Source organism: Setaria viridis, chromosome 6, assembly GCF_005286985.2.
Source record: "Setaria viridis chromosome 6, Setaria_viridis_v4.0, whole genome shotgun sequence".
Lineage (NCBI taxonomy): Eukaryota > Viridiplantae > Streptophyta > Magnoliopsida > Poales > Poaceae > Setaria > Setaria viridis.
In genome coordinates, this window is record NC_048268.2 from 22,355,570 (window position 1) to 22,375,276 (window position 19,707).

The 19,707-nt window shown below is 46.0% G+C and overlaps 1 pseudogene; it reads left to right on the top strand.

Moving 5' to 3' along the window:
* The first annotated feature begins 11,416 nt into the window (after positions 1-11,416).
* On the top strand, positions 11,417-18,673 carry LOC117861814 (uncharacterized; annotated as a pseudogene).
* The last annotated feature ends 1,034 nt before the right edge of the window (positions 18,674-19,707 follow it).

Consider the following 19,707-nt stretch of genomic DNA (forward strand, 5'->3'; position numbering starts at 1 on the left):
TGACAACAGCCAAGTAAATGCATGCTTCTTGGCGATTCCTAAAAACAGCCAAGGAAACCATCCTTTTCTTGGCGGTTCGTGGAAGCAGCTAAGAAAACCTATCTTTTTCTTGACAGTTCATCTAAATAGCCAAGTTAATCCATCCTTTGCTTGGCGGCTTGCATAAACAGCCAAGGAAACCCACGTTTTCCTTGCCGGTTTATAATAACAGCCAAGAAATTACATTCTCTTGGTGGTTTTCTGCCACTGTCAAGGAAACATTATATTTCTTGGCGGCTCAATTTTGGCCGCCAAGGCAAATCCAGTTTGGTGTAGTGCAACGCGCGATGAACTGCCAAACAAGTAGCAGATGCGTAGGTGGCCGGCGAGACGGTGGCGCGACGGAACATGGACTGAAACCCTAATTTTTTTTCTTTCAATCGAATCTCGTAACCAGCTCTGATAGCACTTGTTAGCAAATAATGCAAAAACAAGATCGACATGATTTTTACGTGAAAAACCCTTGCGGAAAAAACCACAGGTGCCAATTGGCGATCTTCAGTATGATGAAAGAGTTACAACGCAGAGAATACAATGAGCTGTCGTACTCTTCCCATGCGGCTTACAAGATGTATATATAGGGTGGACTAAACTCACTACAGTCAAAATATGGAAACAAATCCGCTAATCACATAACCCGATCCGTGGACCCTCCAGGTGTCCCCACAAGATTCACATTATAATTCGGATCATATCCAACAGTGATAAGCCCTTAGAGGCAGCACGGCTCTGAGCAGACAACTTTGTGGTGCTCAACGCCTTATCAAACGCATCCCCTAGAGTTCTTGGCGGAGACACCCTAGGAGGAGGGAGAGGCCTTTGCCAAGGACGCCCCTTTACCTTGCGTTGAACCATGGCATCAATGATCCGGTTAGCCAGTGCTTTATGATCTACGGATTTACCTTGTGAACTCGTCGGCGTTGGAGACAACAGCTCCTTCTCCGCCTGGTTGAGGTCGGCCAATGAGAATCCAACGCTTCTCGCCTACGAGATAAACTCCGGCGTCGACAAATCCCTCTCGGCCTACGGTTCAATTTCATCATCGGCTGATGACTGATAGTCCGAATCACCGACCGACCAAAACTTGGATGCCAGCGGTTCAACACCATGACGCGATGATGGCTCTTGCCTGAGGCATCAGCGGCCAGCGCCGCAGCCGCGAACAGGGCCTGCCTCGCCCTGAAGCATTCTTCCTCCGTGTACTCCTTCTCGGAGCTTTCCTCCCTAGACTCCTGCCTAGGCTGCGCTCTGGCCAGCAGCCCCGGCGCAAACGTTAGCCACCGCCGGCGCGGCGGCATCCACTGCACGGCCGAGCCGGACGCACAAAATGGTGGTCGGCCCTGCCGGATTAGAGTCGACTAGATGGTAGAGGAAGGGTCACTACCTAGTACCTGAATATGAAGAAGCTGGAGCCTGAAGGGAGGATCGATTTGGCCATATAGCTCTGTAGTGTTTGTGTAGAAGTGTACATCACAAATACAACAAATGTAGTACTAGTTTTTTCATAATTAGTACCCCAGTTCTCGGATGTGTTAGATAACTAATGGACATCTGCATAGAGAGGATCATTTTGATATATAGAAAAATGGAAGACCAAGAATGAGGATGAGATGTTCATTCCATTGTAACTATAATGATATAAACTTAACTGATCAGCTTGGATAGCTTCTAAGAAACAATCACAACAACACTTGGAGGCTGCAGCATGTTGGAATATATGGGCTTAGCCCATTTATTTATTCAATTAAAGAATTAAAAGCCCACTAATAAATGCTAGAGAGATAAGTGCTTAGTCCCACATGGGGATGTGTAGAGGATCTTAACTGATTTAAAAGGTGGACTCTGAGTACACCTGTTGCGAAGTCAATAAAAGAAATTGGCGTGCCACAACGAGACGAGACGAGCCGAGCGAGCGAAGCGACGTGATGTGCTGCTGCGGTGCGGTGAACCTTTTGTTTGGTCATCAGAGTCATCAATTGAGAGAATTCATTCCAGTCCTTTCAGGAGACTCCCTCTGTCTTTCTGCTGCACTCTTTGCATTCCCATCGCCAGGCACTGCGCGCACAAGTACTGGTGAGAGTAGAGATCAACTACGACGACTACTTCCTCTACTACCTGAAGGACGTTCGTGGGACTGCATTGCATTGCATTAACTGCTACCTTCATCACTTTTGCACGACTACACCGACTGAGGCCATCCCACGATTAGTATGACTAATCCAGATGGTAACGACGCATCCGGTGCCTTCGGCACTAGCCCTGCCCTAGGGTACATCCTAAATCATCTATGCCTATATTTGTTCTTGTTTATTAGATGTTTAAACTTGAACACTAGCACATATTATTTTGTCACTGAATCACTCAACATATTCATGATAATTTTTTACATGTTTAATTTTGGAATTAAAATATACCCCTAGAATTTTAACACAGCATGCTATTTGTTCAGATTAAGCCAAGACAAACAAAAGAGTGACCATAGCTCTAGCTGAAAACGGCCAATACCTGGTGACCAAGGCTCACTGCTGTTGTGCTGCTTACCTGCACAAAATTCAGACAAGCACAGGCTGTAGTTACATTGGATCGATCAATAGAACTGAGAGGCACTGGAAAACTTAGACCAAGCTGCAGGACACGAACAGCAAACTTATCTCCACATTAATCTGTGTCTGGAAGCAATCTGAAAATGTGTAGACCAAGCTGTAGGACACGAAATGCAGAAAATGTGTATGGAGGCAATCTAAAAAACTCCTTTTGCAAATCTCTGCTCAAACGCAATGTGTAACGATTTGCAGAGAGAACAAATCGGACACAAATTTGGGGATCTAGGGTTCCATGTGGGGAAGGGGAAGCGAGGAACGAACCTGCATACGATGAACGGCGGGCGGTGGCAGCATGGACTGCAGAAGGGACGAGCTCACAAGCCCCACCAAGGATCTGCTTCTCCTCGGATCTGTAGGATCTGTAGGAGTCACCGGAGGCTGGTGGCCTCCCCGGAAGGCGCGTGCTCCATCTATATAGGGCTTAGGAAGAGAGATGCACGGTGGAGCAAGGGAGAGCCGAACGAAGTGGAGGTGTCGGTGCCGAGGAGCTCGCCGTCCTGTGCTGAGGTACCTGGCCGGCGAGGCGTGGCGTGTGCGGGCGCAGCACGCGGCAGGCGAGGCCATCCGGAGGCGTGAGGCAACACGGAGGTGCGTAGGCGCGGCGCTGTGGGCGAGGCCGCCCATGCAAAGACGGCGGCACGTGTGTGGGATCCCGCAGAGACGAGAACGCGGCGGAGACGAGAGAGAGAGGACATGGTGGGGAGGTGAGCGTGGATATGTGAGCATTACTAATTAAAATCGTATCTTATAATTTTTCGGGTCCGAGTTCACTCATGGGAGACGTATTTCATCCACACGAGCCTCCAATTACAGTGTCTGATATTGGAGACACGTTTTGATGATCCGCGTGTCCGATATATACATATTGGAGACACGTTTTCATTTCCTGCTCACAAGGACAACCAAAGCGTAGATGTTTAATTCCACGTCTCCAATAAGAGTGTCTTCTTTGTTAGTTTTGTGCCGAGATTGAAGTGAGAATTCTGCCCCAGTCAAGTGTTCAGAACCATGCTTAGGGCTACATAGCCTTCAAATGCAAGGCCTACTAGAAGGTGAGGCTTTATTCAACCGAAAAGGATCCATAGTCTCGCAGGAAAGTAGATGTAGAAACATTAAGGCAATGAGCTAGAAGAATTAAAAATTACCATGATCAATCATCCTGTGGTATCAATGGTCCCAATGTCCAACCGTTCATGTTGGAGCATCCACTAAGAGCAAGTATAATAGCAGGTTGTAAGTAGCCTGAATGCTGAGGTGGAGGAGAGAGGAGAGAGAGAGGAGAAGCAGGCTGTAAACTTACAGCCTGCTTAGATATATAAGAACCAAGAAACTTTATGAGAGAGATAAATAGACCTTGTATTAATATTGAAGAGCTCACTAGAATATAGGTGGGCTGAGAGGTAGGCTGCAAACATACTTGCAGCTAGCAACCGGCTGTATTATTAGCCTTGCTCTAAGGACATCGCTCATGTCTTGCAAATCCATGAAGTACCTCTCTTTCACAATGGTGAAGATTTAACCACAAAGGCAGGGTCATCCAAATCCCATTACATAGGTATTGCAACTAATCCACACATAGCAAGAGGATCAACCAAGTTGAGCCACCAAAGCCGAAGTGCCGGCAAGCCAGACAAGGCCCATTGTGTCGGCGCGCAAAGCTTGCAAGTGTGGTTTATTCCTCAAACGACCATAAGCAATCAAAATGCTGCAATGTTACTCCAGTGGCTCTCTCCAGAAACATCACAACCCAAAATTTAAATTTTGGGATGGGAACAAGTAACACTAATAAATACAAAGTTTTTGTGTTTTTAAATTTTTTCCTAATATTTATGTAGTTATCAAAATCTTTATCGTAGGAATTTTTTAAGTAAAACCATTATAGGATATATACTTTTCTTTGCATTCATTGCATGTGATTTTTCGTTTGCTTAGAATAGTTATTTTTGAATTTTGCTAAACTCAATTATCCAGGTTTAAGCCATGCATAATGTATTATCTCGTTACCATCTCATAAGCTGTACTTCAATGAATTGGCTTCAACTAATTGCTGTTATGTTATTCTCTGACTATTTGAGTAATGTTTATGCTCGCCATTAGGAATATAATGCCCGAGTATCTGATGTGTATATAGTGCTGTGCTATTCGCTTGTACCACATGGTAGTGTTTGTGTGCCTACCGGTGACTTCTTTTTCACAATGGAAATCCAGGTAAGGCAGCTAAAGGAGGGCAAAGGTGACTTCTGGAACGGTAGGGAAACACAGCTCAATCACGTCCAGTCAAAGCGATGAAACACATATGTGAGAATGTTCCCTAGCGTACAAAAAATGCATTTGGCTCCAGCTGAATGGAGGTGGTTGCAGGCTGATGCTTCATGTCCAACTGGCGGTTCTCCGCCCTAGGCTCTCCTTCTAGGCGAGCTGCTCCTGGACCTCACCGCTGGTCGAAGGTGGAGGCTAGTGTGGCCGCAGAGGAGGTATTTTTTAATTCCGAGTCCAAAATGTGCCACCGAAGGCCATCACCCGGGAGGAGGGATTTAGTCCTAGTTGTAAAGACCAACCGGGACTAAAGCTCCCTTTAGTCCTGGTTGTAATGGCTATAAAAAATCACACCAACACCCTCCCTTTTGTCCCCGTTAGAAATTCCAACCAGGACAAAAGATCCCTTCTTTTGTCCCGGTTGGAAATTCCAACCAGGACAAAAGGTACAGTCCCGGTTGGTAATTCCAACCGGGACTAGGGGGCCATTAGTCCCAGTTGGTGGCTCCAACCGGGACAAAACGTCCTTCCCCGCGTGCCCCCCCTCTCTCCACACATTAATTATCCTCGCAGGCACTCCTCTCCTTCCTTATCCTCGCAGACCTCCACCGGCGCCTCTCCTCCTTTTTCCTCTCTGCACCGCCCCCTCCCCCTCTGCTGCCCCTCCTCTTCCCCCTCTGCTCGCCCCTCACTAGCAATGAGGAACGGCAGCGGGGCGAGGGCAGGGTAGTGGCGCAGTCGGGCGGCAGGTGGCTGAGCGGAGCGGAGGCGGGCGGCGGCGGCGGCAGACAGAGCTGAGGTGGGTGGGGGCGGAGCGGAGGCAGAGAGGAGGTGGGCGGCAGCAAGGCGGAGGCGGGTGAGGGCGGGCGAGCGGTGGGCGGGCGGCGCGAGCGACTGACCCGGGTGGCCCTTTTTTTATTTTTTGGAAACTTTTTAGTCCAGTTGATAACACCAATCGGTACTAAAGTGGTCGGTTGTCCTGGGTGGATGTTGTCTCGAAAATTTAGTCCCGGTTGGTTTTTCGGGATCTATGACCCTATACAACCAGGACTAAAGTCGCGTTTTCCACCAGTGATCAGTGGAAACATGGAGGGCAGGGGGTGGAGCCAAGTGGATGCATGGGTATTCCCAGGAAAACCGAACAACTTTAGCAAAAGATAGAGTATATGTATGGTATATGCATGTGTATACTCTGTGTATATGCAGATAGGGAGGTGAGGGTGGCATTGGTGCAAGTGAACGCGGTGCTGTTACTGCGGATTTCTATCGAGGCGGTTCTGTGTTAGTGTTGCATAGGGATCGGGTAAGAAGGGCATGTGCTCCAGCAGGTGACAAATTAAAGGAGAAGGTGAAGGTTGACCACGTGGTGCGCACTACGCTAGAAAGCTTTTGTGCTGGCGGATAGAACAAGTTTGTGCTGGTGGATGTCGCACCCGCCAGCAATCTTGAGCCAGCACAAATACCGTCTGTGAGCATCCGCCAGCATAAACCGCTCTCTGCTAGCAGGAGATGTTAGCCACCCGCCAGCATAGAAATGGCGGTGTGGTTACATCACCCGCCAACACAGATGGTTTCTATGCTGACAGGTGCTTATGCCGCCTGCTAGGAATATATATTTTTCCATTCAATATATTATTTTTTGTGAGTTATTTATAATTTTTATTTCCCGCCAGTTTTTAGCCATCAAATTGAAATATGTATCTCCAACCACATAACAACAAACTTGAATAATAAATAATTCATATTATTAAAAACTGCATGTACATAATATATAATTCACATTATTAAAAATTCAACATTTGGAATAGAGCTATTCTTTGCCACGCTAATATTAAAACTACTATACCCATCTACGAAGGTTTGTGCACTCGTGCGCCATCAACACGCCATCTTTATCAAAGAATGCTCCATCCTCGTGACAAATCTCGCGTAGAATGAACCTCGCCATGTCCGTACAAATGTTGTCGATTTATTTGTCTTCGATCTTGCTATAGTTACTGTTGATAGTAGGCATATGCAGGTATATAGTAAATGAAGATTAGGATGTATTACCATTAGGAAGTTAGCACATGACAGTGTATAAGAGACTTACGTCTTCAGGGTTTGTTCGGTACCTCCATTGTTTCTGATAAACTCGCACACGTAATGTCCGCATAGCATAGAGCCGGGAGGTTGCTTGTGGCACTGCAAACAAATAGAAAAATGATGAGTTGTTATTAATGACAATTCTACATTATATGAAAAAAACCAAGTTTTTATGTTCTTACGAATCTATGATATATTATTTTCATAGCTTTCGTCTTTTTTGGATTGTGGACCCTGCCTTTTAGTATGTAAAGCTTTTAGGCACTTTGAGGATGTAAAGACAAGAGTTAGTAATACAACTTATGTGCATAGAATGTCAACATGCATTTAAGTACTACCAAGGAATGTCTTACTTTTGGATAATGCCTATGAAATCATTGTACCTATCTCTATGATAGCTGGCTGAGTCGAGAACCACTGCTTCTCCTAGCTTGGGTAAAATAATGATACAAATCTAGTAGTCTCTGCATTATATTAAAATAATTTATATTATAGACAGCATTAAATAGCACCTAGTGTATATATAGTAATTAAAACTAGCTTACTCAAAACCGTAAGGAGCCATGATATAATTCTTATCTGCCTTTTTCTTCATTACTTTTGCAATGTATACGAACACTTTGTACATTTCTTCTCTGTGGGCTTTTATTTTTATAGCATTTTTCTCCGCTTGTATCTCTGCTGCTTCTATTTGTCCTTTGAAAGTTTCCGTCATTTTCAGCTTGTGCTCTGGCTCTCTTATTCGTACTAGTACAGGAGAACGCCAAGGAAAACCTTAGTTGGGACATGCGCGGTGATTGCTCGAATGCCTTGCTTCATTGCATTCGTGATCCATCCATGCAGCTTATTCAGTTCCCATGGACCCTCTAGCAGATCCCACCGATACAAGAATGGTTTGCCATTCTTATAATCCATTGGAACATCATCTGACGCAAAGAAATTGAGGTTTTGATCCATTTCTTTTTGCTGAGAGGCGCTGCGAGTTACAGATTTTTCACCGGAAGATGAAGCCTTCTTCAATACATTTAAGAACTTGTCGACGTCTGGTGATGGAGCCTTTTCATATGTGTTGATCATATGAGGTACCGCTGGCCTCTTGGGAGGTGGAGATGCCAGTGAAGGCGATGTTAGATCATTAACTTCTAAATCATCTACCCGTTCATCATCTTGTAGTGCTGATGTCCCATCATCCTCATTGAGAGCTTCTCGGACAGGTGATAGCATTGGCTGCTTGTCCTTATTGTTAGCTCCCAGCACGTGTGACAGCGTTGGCTGCTTCGTGTCAACATTTGAGTTTGGAAAGAGTAGTTCTTGGCTCGGCCGTGAGGTTTCTGGTGATGCATTCAGAATGATATCTTGGCGATGCCACAGTATGTACTGGTTCATCGCATCACCGAGAACCTCAATTCCCTCATCAGCCAGCAGTGGTGTCAGCCATGGTTAATTGCGTAGTGCGTAGCAGTGCTTAGGGAAGATGGAGTTGGGGAGAGAACAACGAGCTGGGCTGATCCAGCTGTTCGTGAGCCGAGCGTCTGGGAGGAGGGAGGTGACCTAGTGGAGCTGATTGCTATACTGGAAATGAGGGGGGAGAGAGGGATATATGAGGAGCTTGTGGACCAATGTGAGGTTTAAGAATTTGATAGGTTTTGATATTTTATCAAGGATTTGAATTTCATATTTTCAATGGACTACAAATATGAAAAGGGTTTTGGGTAGATTAGGTGTTACAACAAACAAAATGCAATACTCATGAGATATTTTATAAATTTTGAAAAATGTACAAGTACAACTATATTGGGCTCTAGCCTTTTCTACTAGTTTATTTATTAAATTTTTATAGGCGCAAATTTTAGTTAGATTAAAATTCTTTGAAAGCTTGGATGTTACAATGGTAGTTTCATAGCGGCGTGGAGACAAGGAGGATCTAGGAGAAAGGGCAAAACACATGGGATGGAAACCAGGACATGCCCCATTACTGAAATGGGACATTTCTTCGGTCCTTGGAGCATGCGTCTTACTCCGTTTCTCGCATTAGGTCATTCGTAGTAAATGTTTCATAAATAATAAATGAGCTGCCAGGTAGGCAATTTTAATGATGTGGCACACTATTTATGAAGTGAGAGTAAAAACTAGTTTCATGGGAATGAAAACATGTGTGCACTGTTTCTAACATAGCTTGTGTCTTGCATATAGTCTTGGAAACAACAAAAGATGAAACACTAGATTGTGTGACCTATTTAATCCATTAACTAAATATTCTCTTGCTTATATGACCTTCTTGGGAACATAAGTATGAAAGCTTGCACTAAGAATGGTCTTAGAAACAATATTTGTTTATTTCCTCTAAGGCCAGTCTCAATAGAGGTTTCATAAACTATTTCATGGACATTAAATTTGACGTTATATCAGTAATTTTGCTGACTTGGTAAGATCATTATGAGGAAATACGAGATGGGAGTCATCCCCATGACACCTACATGGTAATGAAACTGCGCACTAAGATTGGCCTTAACTCACTTGTCACGCTATCAAATTACTGACAAGGTAATGCTGTGGAAACCAATTGACTTGGCCCATTGGGACTGTCCTTAATGCATGCATTAATGACCATGTATGATCTAAGGGCAGTCCCAATGGATAGTTTCTAGATGAAGTTTGCAAACAATTAATATTGAGCAGAAACTATCCTTCACAATCCATGATTCCTATAGCAGTTTCTACACAAATCAAAACTTAAATGCAGCACTAAAAAGAGTGTATCAGCTATGGCAAGCAACCATGTAGCCTCCTTTGCACAGTCGACACTATCTGCAGGATCATTGCCGCCACTCTTCTCTGGCATAACCGATGCCATATCCGCCTTCTTCACATATGCACGTGGCACATTGCCCTTCAGATCATCTGACGCCATCTCCATTTTCTCGATCTCTGCGAAATCGTCGAGCAAGTTCATCTTCAGATGACGCCATGATGGATGCACCGTTCTGCTTGGGTATGATGATCCGACTTTTGCTTAGTGATAGCTTCAAATAGCTTGCCAATAAGTTTCTCCGTGCAAAATTATGCGGCCATCTTCAGCTTGGTTAGATTCTACAAGCTTCGATACAATCTCAGTCTTCAACTGATCCCATACTCGAAGTTAACCATCGGATCAGAAAGGAAGAGATATGCAGGACTGATTAAGATGACGGAGCACATCAGAGAAACAAAGTACCTCAAGATCCAAGACGGATCAGCTGCTTCCTCCTACTCCATATGCAAACGTGGTTGATCAGAGAAATTGGTGAGATTTTGGTTGGCGCAGGTGTTCAACTGCAGACGGGCAGTGGGACGCTCAGCAGGTGCACAGGGACGCGCGCCAGAACCTGCTACCCCCGCGCCTTGCCTGCTCCTTGTGCGCGGGAGGAGGTCCCAGGCGCGGAGGCCCGAGAAGGCGAGCGCAGACCGGCGTATACCTAGGCCCCAGGGTGTCGTCCGGCAGGGGCGCGGCGTCGTCGGCGGCCATCGGGGGAGAAGGCAGCGGGAGGTGGGTGAGCCTGTTGTGAGAACGCGAGCGCAGACCGTCGGGGGAGGAGGCAGCGGCGAGAGCGCGAGCGTGGCGGTGACTGCGACCTGCGCGGAGGAGCCTCGGCCACGGCAGCGGTGAGGTCGGGGGAGAGGGCTTCTGGCGGCGGTGGGGAGGTCGGGGGAGAGGGCGGGCGGGAGAGGGCAACTGGGAGGTCGGGGGAGATGGGGCGTGGAAGAGGGCGCCCGGCCGCGACGGCGCCCAGCCTGCGCACCGGATCCGGAGAGAAACCGGTAGTTTCTCCCCAACGCATTTTCTATTGTTTCTTCGTGCGTTGATTCGTGTGAGGACGTCGTTCCCTTACGGAGAAAGGGTACTCTCTCTTCAATAACTCTTTTGCCACATCAGCAAATTATGAGCTGTCAGCTTAATTAAGAGGTATAGAAACTACCATCAATATCCTATTGGGACTGCCCTAACCAAAACGGCTATATGAACCGCTATGCATTAATAAGTGATGAGCTGCATGTTTCAACCCATAAACGTGAAATGTTTGACCTCTGGTGTATAAATAGAGGAGAATTTGGCTGGTCTTTTGTGCTTGTGAAGACGAGAGCACTGCAATCAGGGAAAAAAACATTTTAGAGTGCACCAAAGGCTGGAGAGAAATATTTTCAAGATACCAGGTGGTTTATTTCATTTGAATCAATAAATATTTGCCAATACTATCCTATATGTTTCCATGACTTTTTTTATTGTTTATTAAATTTTTCTTTGTTTAGTCTAGCTAGGCATCTGTAACAACCTCTTCAATGCTTCCGTTCCTTTAGAGAGACAGACACACAAAGAATAGATTGAGAAGCCAATCATTTCTTCCCCTGATGGCTAGCCCGGCTCCTGCTTTTGAGCTCAAGAAGTAGCCGCGCCCATGGACTACACCAAGTTCTCCTTCCGTAACTTGTATATGTACCGCATCGGTGCTGGGGAAGGCTTAAATCAAACTACCATCCTTGATCAGGGGTATGGGTTTGGACATATTGTTGTCAACAATTGGGCCACATACGACGGTCTGGTTACCGACGGTGCCAAGTGTGTTGCCCGTGGACAGAGCCTGCATATATATCAATGCTGGTGACTGGCGTCCTTCCTTCACCATAGTATTCGAGGATGAAAGGTACAAATGTTCACAAATTTAATTATTTGTTATACTAGTCGTCAACCCGTGCATTTGCACGGGCTAGATTATAATGCTATTATATTATCACTTACAACATTTAGGCCCCGTTTGGATCATTGGAATTGAATTCCATCCTAATAATCATAATTTAGACACAAATTAATTAAGCTAATATAATTGTATGTGGAATATAGTTGTATATTATAGTTGGTGATATGGGAGAGATACTTGTATGCTGCACTTCTACTATAGAGAAGCGAGTCTAAGAGCGTGCTATAAGAATTGAATTCCATTCTAATAACCATAATCTATAGAATCAATTTCCATCTCCCACCCCATGAATTTAAGATAGGCTTATATCTAAACTTTGGAAAGTTGTGGAATGCCACATTCCAACATAAATTAGCCTACTTCATTAAATAGATTCCAATTCCTTGGATCCAAACGGGGCCTTAGGGAATTTCCCATGGGTTTCTCATGTCCATTTGCGCATGACTAAAAATATTAATGTATAGACAATAATACATACATTTATAAATAATATCGAAATCAAACAAAACTTAGTCATAGGGATATCATGTGTAGGTGTGAGTCCATTATTATAGCCTAACTTCTTGTGCATCATAAGTCTGCCTTACAAAAATCTAGCATGAATCTAAACACAACGAACTTATCTTTAATTAAGAAACAACAATCTGTTCCTTAGTGCTCACATCTACACTACTGGAAACGTCTCATTTGCCGAGTGTTTTTTTGTTTGCCGAGTATATTCCTTCGGCCACTCGGCAAATCTCTCTTCGCCGAGTGTTTCGTGAAAAACACTCGGTAAAATAATTACACTCAGCAAACAAAAGATTTGCCGAGTGTTTTCTTTTTAGCACTCGGCAAACAAAGAGTTTGCCGAGTGTTTTTTCGCACTTGGCAAAAAAAATTAAAGAAAAACAGAAAAAAGAAACCTTTGCCGAGTGTCCCAGATCGGGACACTCGGCAAACATCAAAAAAATCTAATTCAGCACCCCACCCCCCACCTAGCGCCCAGACGCGCCCCCTCGATTCCTCCGCCTCCCCAGACACCCCCTCCTTCCTCCGCAACACCGGCGCCCCCTCCTTCCCCAACCTCCCTCTCCCTGCCACCGACGCCCCTTCACTCTCCCCACTAGTGGGCAAAATCCGGCGACCGGGCCCTTCCCTCTCCCCACCGGCAGGCGAGATCCGACGGCCGGGCGAGGTCCCTCCGCCTCCCTCTTCCCATCGGCAGCTAGATCCGGCCGGAGCTCGGCCGCCTCCTTCTCCCTCCTCCCTTCCCTCCTTCTCCCGCCGCCCTCTCCCTCTCCCTACCGATGGGCGAGATCCGGCGGCCAGGCGAGGTCCCTCCGCCTCCCTCTCCCCACCGGTGGCCAGATCTGGGCTCGGCGGTGTGTGCTCGAGGAGGGGGCTCGGCGGTAGCCGGTCGACGGGAGGAGGCTCTGCGGCGGCGGGCATGTGCGTGGGGCGGTAGTGGCGGATAGTGATGGCAGCGTGGGGCGGCAGCGGCGGCCGGTGGTAGTGGGGGCCAGTGGTGGTGGCGTGGGGCGCAGCGGCGGCCGGTGGGGGGGGGCAGTGGTGGCGGCGTGGGGCGGCAGCGGCGGCCGATGATGGCGGCGGCCAGTGGTGCCGACCGTGGTTGTTTTTTTATTTTTTGCAAAAAATGTTGCTGAGTGTTTTTTGGCACTCGGCATAGGCTTTGCCGAGTGCATGAAGAAAAACACTTGGCAAAAATGTGCTTGCCGTTAACATATTTGCCAACACTACATATTTGCCAAGTGTTGATTGCCGAGTGCAACACTCGGCAAAGTGGTTGCCGAGTGCTTTTAGGACTTTGCCGAGTGCCTGGGGTACTCGGCAAATCTCTCGTCTCCCGTAGTGCTAGATCCTTCCTAATTGTCTTGAAACCTAAATTGTACTTCTCAGTTACATTTCATAATTTTCTTCCAGTGAATATGGTGTGTTGTCTAAAAGCTGCTCTTATGCATTAAGTTCAAGTCCTCGTAGAAAATTGAGCATTAGTCCCTGTTGGAGAGACGCATAGGTCTCGAAAGTCCAACCGGGACTAATCATTCAGGACTAAAGATCCCGGCCTTTAGTCCCGGGTCTTTCAACTAGGACTGAAGATATCCTATACTAAAGATATCTCGGTTGGTAGGATTTTGTGCTAAAAAAATATTAGAAATTTCTAGGAGCCCCCCACTCCCCGCACACGTCCCCAAGACACAAGTCACGCGATTTTTCAACCTCGTGCCTCGCGCATAGCTTCCTTACCATCTCACCTACACAACACATGTGACTGAGTAGGGAATGCAATCCTTTTGTAGTAACTCATGGGATCCATTTAGTCCCGATTGGTAACACCAACCGGGATTAGGGACTAAAGCTCTTAGTGTCTCCATGGTGTCTTTAGTCCCGGATCAAAAACAACTGAGATTTTTGTTGAGGATGGAATATTGTTTTTCTACCGGTGAAGGTTAAAGACTGGAGCCAACATTGCATTCAAGTATGAACTCGTGATCAACTTCTCCATATTCTTGTTACTTGGCCCTGCCCAGCTCTCCGTTACATGGTCCCAAGATGCATCCAAATAAACCTGGCCCCTTGGGATACATGGTCTTTCTAGGTTAGATTAGTGTACCTGTTTTTCCAAAAAAAAGTGATAATAAATTGCAGAGTTTAATGGATTTCTAAGTTATGTAGACTATACATTTACTTTATCTGGCGACTGAACCTAGGCTATTATAAATTCAGTCACCAGATTGGTGCTAGGTCTTTTTGTGAAAATTTATGTTAATCAAATGTGGTAAAGATGCTCTTAATGTTTCATAAATACATACAAAACAATATTTTCTATTCACAAATTAACATTCAATGCTCACCTCAGCAAATTTTTGTGCCTGGATTATTCGATCTTGGCGGCAACATCGACACAACTGATGCTATAAAAATTGGTCTAAATTTCAAACTTTTTAAGCTCTAAATTGATTTGAACCACATCTGACAAGGTTTGGGGGTTGGGGATAAATTTCAGTAACTGAACTTTGAAATATATATGACGACTGTACTGGTCTCAATGTATTATGATGTAATACTAACCGAAGCTTAAACATGTCAAAAAGAAAAGAGAGGCAAGGTGATCGAGGTATGCCGAGGCAAGACATGGGAATCATCAAGCGAAGCAGTCCTGTCCGATCTATCCAGATGTGCATCAACTTCTCCACACGATTGAGCCTGCGTGCTTATGCGACACACGTACAGGCGCCTCATGCATCTGCTCGTCCTAGCCACGCTGCGCCCTGATCTCACTGTTTCCGAATACCCGTGATGTTTATGACATCTTGAATAGAAAAATTCTACCTCATAATAACATAACTAAGATTAATGTTTGCTAGCTGTCTTTAGATTATTATATCTTCTTGCGTGTGCATGTAGCCTGGTTTATTTTGCCATGTTACTTGCCTATAATATGAATCGGTTGGGATGCATGCATACATGGACGTAGCATCTATGTGATTGCCTTTTTTTGTCTACTTACCCACATTTGGAGGTGCGGTGAGGGCTTCTTGCCGTATTTGAGATGGACATTTCGTGATTTTGATCTGAACCATTGATATAAAGATGGACGGTTAGGAGTTTTTCTTTTTCTCTGATTAACGCAGGATTTTCTAGAGAGTTTGTGATCAGTATAGGTGTAGATAGACAGATACTCCATCTACCATGCCCTGGGCCTTAGCTATAGCTTTCTTTTCTTATTGGATTTCAGATGCCCTAATAAGATTGAATCTTATAGAAACTTTGTGCATTTAGTTTGTTTTTTTTCCTTTTCTGCATATGCATGTATGAATCTGATCCTAATCTTGCACATATTGAACTAAATGCAACACTAATGGAGAGATATTTTTGTTTTGGTTTTGCACTACTCCCTCCGTCCCATGAAAATCCTATCTTTTGAAAAAATCCCACAGAAGAGTGTAATTCTAGAAAATAGATCTAACTACCTGCCTAATTAAGTGGTCAGATCTGATTTGCATGCCAAAACTTACTACATGTGGCCAACAAATAAGGATATTAGAGTCTTTTCACACCACCACTAATCTGTCTCAGAAAAATTAGAATTGCACTTTTCATGTGACGGAGGGAGTACTCCAGAACTGTGACACCGTTTCTTTGGAAATACAAAGCTAGTCCGGACACAAAGTTTGGCTAGAGTTAATCCCAGCCGTAAATTAATCTCCATTCATCATCACATTTTACTTATTAGGCAGATGATACATCTTTTTAAATGATCCAGGTACAGTGATTCCACACTCGAGGTAATAGGAGTACACATGGACCAAGGTCGATGGGCTATCGTGGGCGGGACTGGACGGTTCGCTATGGCAAGTGGTGTCATAACCACGACGCACATTGTAAAAGAGCCTGGCAGGAACGCTGATCAAATTACTCTAGAAGGACTATGCCCGGTTTGTAACATTGAACAGCTCGTCACTACGGGACACAGGAAAATTGCCGAGTGCCGGGGCACTCGGCGAAGGGCAAAAAACACTCGACGAAACGTTTGCCGAGTGTAACACTCAGCAAACGGCACACGGCAAATTTTGAGTTGGCAAAGTTAACTTTGCCGAGTGTTTTATGTCGAGCACTCGCCCAAAAAACACTCGGCAAACATATTTTTTGAAAAAAATAAAAAAACCAAAAACGCCAGTCGCCACCACCACCGCCCTCCACCACCGCCGCCTCGCCACAGCCGCCGCCCACCACGCCGCCACGCCACGGCCGCCGCCCACCGGCCTCCACCACCGGCACCACTTCTAGCCACCACCACCGGCCTCCACCACCGCCACCCGCCACCACGCTGCCTCGCCACGTCCGCCGCCCACCACGCCGCCACATTCGCCGGGGAGAAGGGGAGGGGCGGGCCGCGCGTCACCGGGGAGAAGCAGAGGGGGCGCCCGGCCACCCGCCGAGGAGAAGGGGAGAGGGCCACCCGCCGCCACGCCACCTATCGCCGAGTTGAAGGGGAGGGGGCGGCTGCCGGGGGAGGGAGGGCTGCCTCCCATCCTCGCCCGGATCTGGCCCCCGCCGGGGGAGAAGGGAAGAAGGGAGGCGATGTTCGGCAGGAGGGAAGGGGTGGCGTGAGGGGAGGAGGAGGGGGCGGCGTGAGGGGAGGCGCGGGGGTGGGGTGTCTTGAGGGGGGTGGCGTGAGGGGAGGCGGGCTTGGTACGGGGAAAAAAATCGCCAAGTGTCCTATGTGGACACTCGGTAAAGGGTTTCTTTGCCGAGTGTCTAACCTAGGACACTCGGCAAAGTTTTTTTTAAAAAAAATTAAAAAATATCCAACTGTTTCAAAAAAATACCAAATTTTCACATGAAACAATATATGTTCTTTATTGACTATACAAAAAATTTTGTAGTCAAACCAAACTCGACCGTCACTTCGACTCTAAATCTTATCGAATCCATCTCAAAGTTACTATTTTTCTTCTGAGATGCTTCGGTTTGTAAACATCGTACATGATGAAATGTGCAAAACCTTCTCAATTTTTTCCACAGCCTCCACGTATTATATCATCACATCACGACAAATCTCATGATTTTTAAACTTTGCTTGTTTTTTTACAATTTAAAAATACTACTGCCACACGTTCATGGTCGTGTTTCCCGAACAAGATGTTCAGAATTTCTTTTCATTTCATGGGTCAGGTCTCAAATTGGGCTAAATAACATGAATATCATTTTTCTACTCCTTTTGTTCCATAATTTGAATCACTTGCAGTTCAAATTTGACTTATAGCAAAAATTTTCTTGAAATGCAATTAATTAAATAAATATAGCAAATAAATCAAAAAATGTACCAAATTTTAACATGGAGTACCACATGTTGTATGTGGGGAGTAGAAAAAATTTCAATGTGAAAAGAGGAAAAAAATTATTTTTTTGCTGAGTGTCAAAAAACACTCGGCAAACCCCCCTCTTTGCCAAGTGTTTTTTTGACACTCGGCAAAGGAGGGTTTGCCGAGTGTTTTTTTTTACACTCGGCAAAGTTCCGATTTGGCGAGTGTTTTTTCTTTACCGAGTGTTTTTAGCTTGGCACTCGGCAAAGAGCTTGTTTGACGAGTGTTCGAAATAAAACACTCGGCAAAGAAAAAACACTCGGGAATTTTTAGCTCGCCTGTTTTTTTCCACATTGTTTTCGCTAATTTACTATGAGTACTGCAAATGTGGCCACCTTCGTCACTGAAATTAATGGCCCTTCCGCAGTTCACTCATTTCCTTCCCTGGCTAATATATTCACTATTCAGTGATACAATATACAGACATTACCTCCCAAGCATTGTGAATTGATGGTTGCACGCTATCGCGTAAATGTTTATTTGGATAACCCCATTTTTTGTCCCATCATTTTACGTTACCTCTCATTTGCAGACCCATGTGTCCATGATGGGACTCGGGTGGGATTGGAGGTATCACCTGTAATATTGAAGAAGAACCCCATCGTCTTGTAAGTGTGACGATTCGCAGCGGTGATCTCATTAACGCCCTTGGTTATACCTTCTTTGATAGAAGAGGACAGAAGCTGTCAGTAGGTCCGTGGGGTGGTCTTGGTGGAAATTCTACAACAGTGAGTCGAATCTGCAGTCTGCATTTCCGTGATCAACTAATAGCTATAGTAACCAGTAACTAATAGCAGTGCCCATGTGATGTTAAAGGTAATTAATTATCCTTCTCATCTTACGCCTGCAGATCCAGTTTGCACCTTCAGAGTATGTTAAAGCCACTACTAATGGCAGTGTCGTGTCGTCGATTATGTTTGTCACCAATCTCCAAGCTTACGGACCCTTTGGAACAGAACGGCAGCCTCTCTTCACCGTTACAGTACCAAGCAGTGCAATCCTTGTGGGCTTCGTTGCGCGTGCAAAGGATCATCTTGATGCGATTGGAATTTACGTGCGCAAATTTGTTCCTGTTGTGCATCACTAATTAGTGATCAATTATTTAAAGTATGTAATTAAGAGATAATTATGTAATTACTCCGAAGGGACCACACCCCTTCAGAAAGGGCCACACCCTTTCGGAAGGAATGCCTTCACACCCCCTCATCTTGTATAAATGTAACAGTGACTCAATAATCAATACAAAAGAGAATCATTTTCATCCTTCCACTCCCTACGGGAGTTCTTCATTCTCTAACACGTTATCAGTCACGCTAGCCTCTACTGGGCAAAAGACACAAACAACATAGGCACAAACCTCACGCACGCAAGGATAAGAAGAAACAGAGGCGCGAAGGCCTCGACATCACAGAGGTAAACATGGACCAAGTTCTTCATTTTTGTGCACTGGAAGATGGCTTCCTTGTTCTTCCTCTTTGCGGCCACCGGCAAGAGTCCTCCACACGCGGTTCTGTAGGACGCCGTGGACGTCATGGTCTTCGTGGTCATCCGCACAATCCAGGCCATCGTCCTGGTCCTTCTGTTCCTGCACAATCAAACAAGACCACAAGCAATGAAAGTGCCTCATAAGAGCGCACTCGCATAGCAATGCCAGTGCTTAGGCTTCCAACGCCGACACCACAACAGAAACAGACTCACCGTCCAATGATAGTCCGCATTTGTCGCCCTGGAACTGGAATAGAAGGCGTTGGGGTTATCCCTGACGCTAATGCACCAAGGGCAGAGACCGGCATCGCCGGTTTTGGCCCTCAGGCCGGCCCAACAGCCATCGACGGTCACCAGGCGACACACCCAAGCTTCGTGATTGGGATAACGGCGGCTCGACGGGGGGCGCCACCATTCTTCAAGGAAGATGGTGCCCCAATCTCTACCTCCGCGACCAAGGATGCAACGGCACCCGCTGCACTGAACAACCGTGGCCGCAACACGGCCGTGGACCACCGCCCAGGGATACGGCGCGGCACTTCGAACCCAGCCATGCTGGGTCTCTCCTCCAACCACTAACAGGCCAGCCAACGCCCGGTGGCCGGCACAAGCGGGCGAACCTGGGGGGCATCGGGG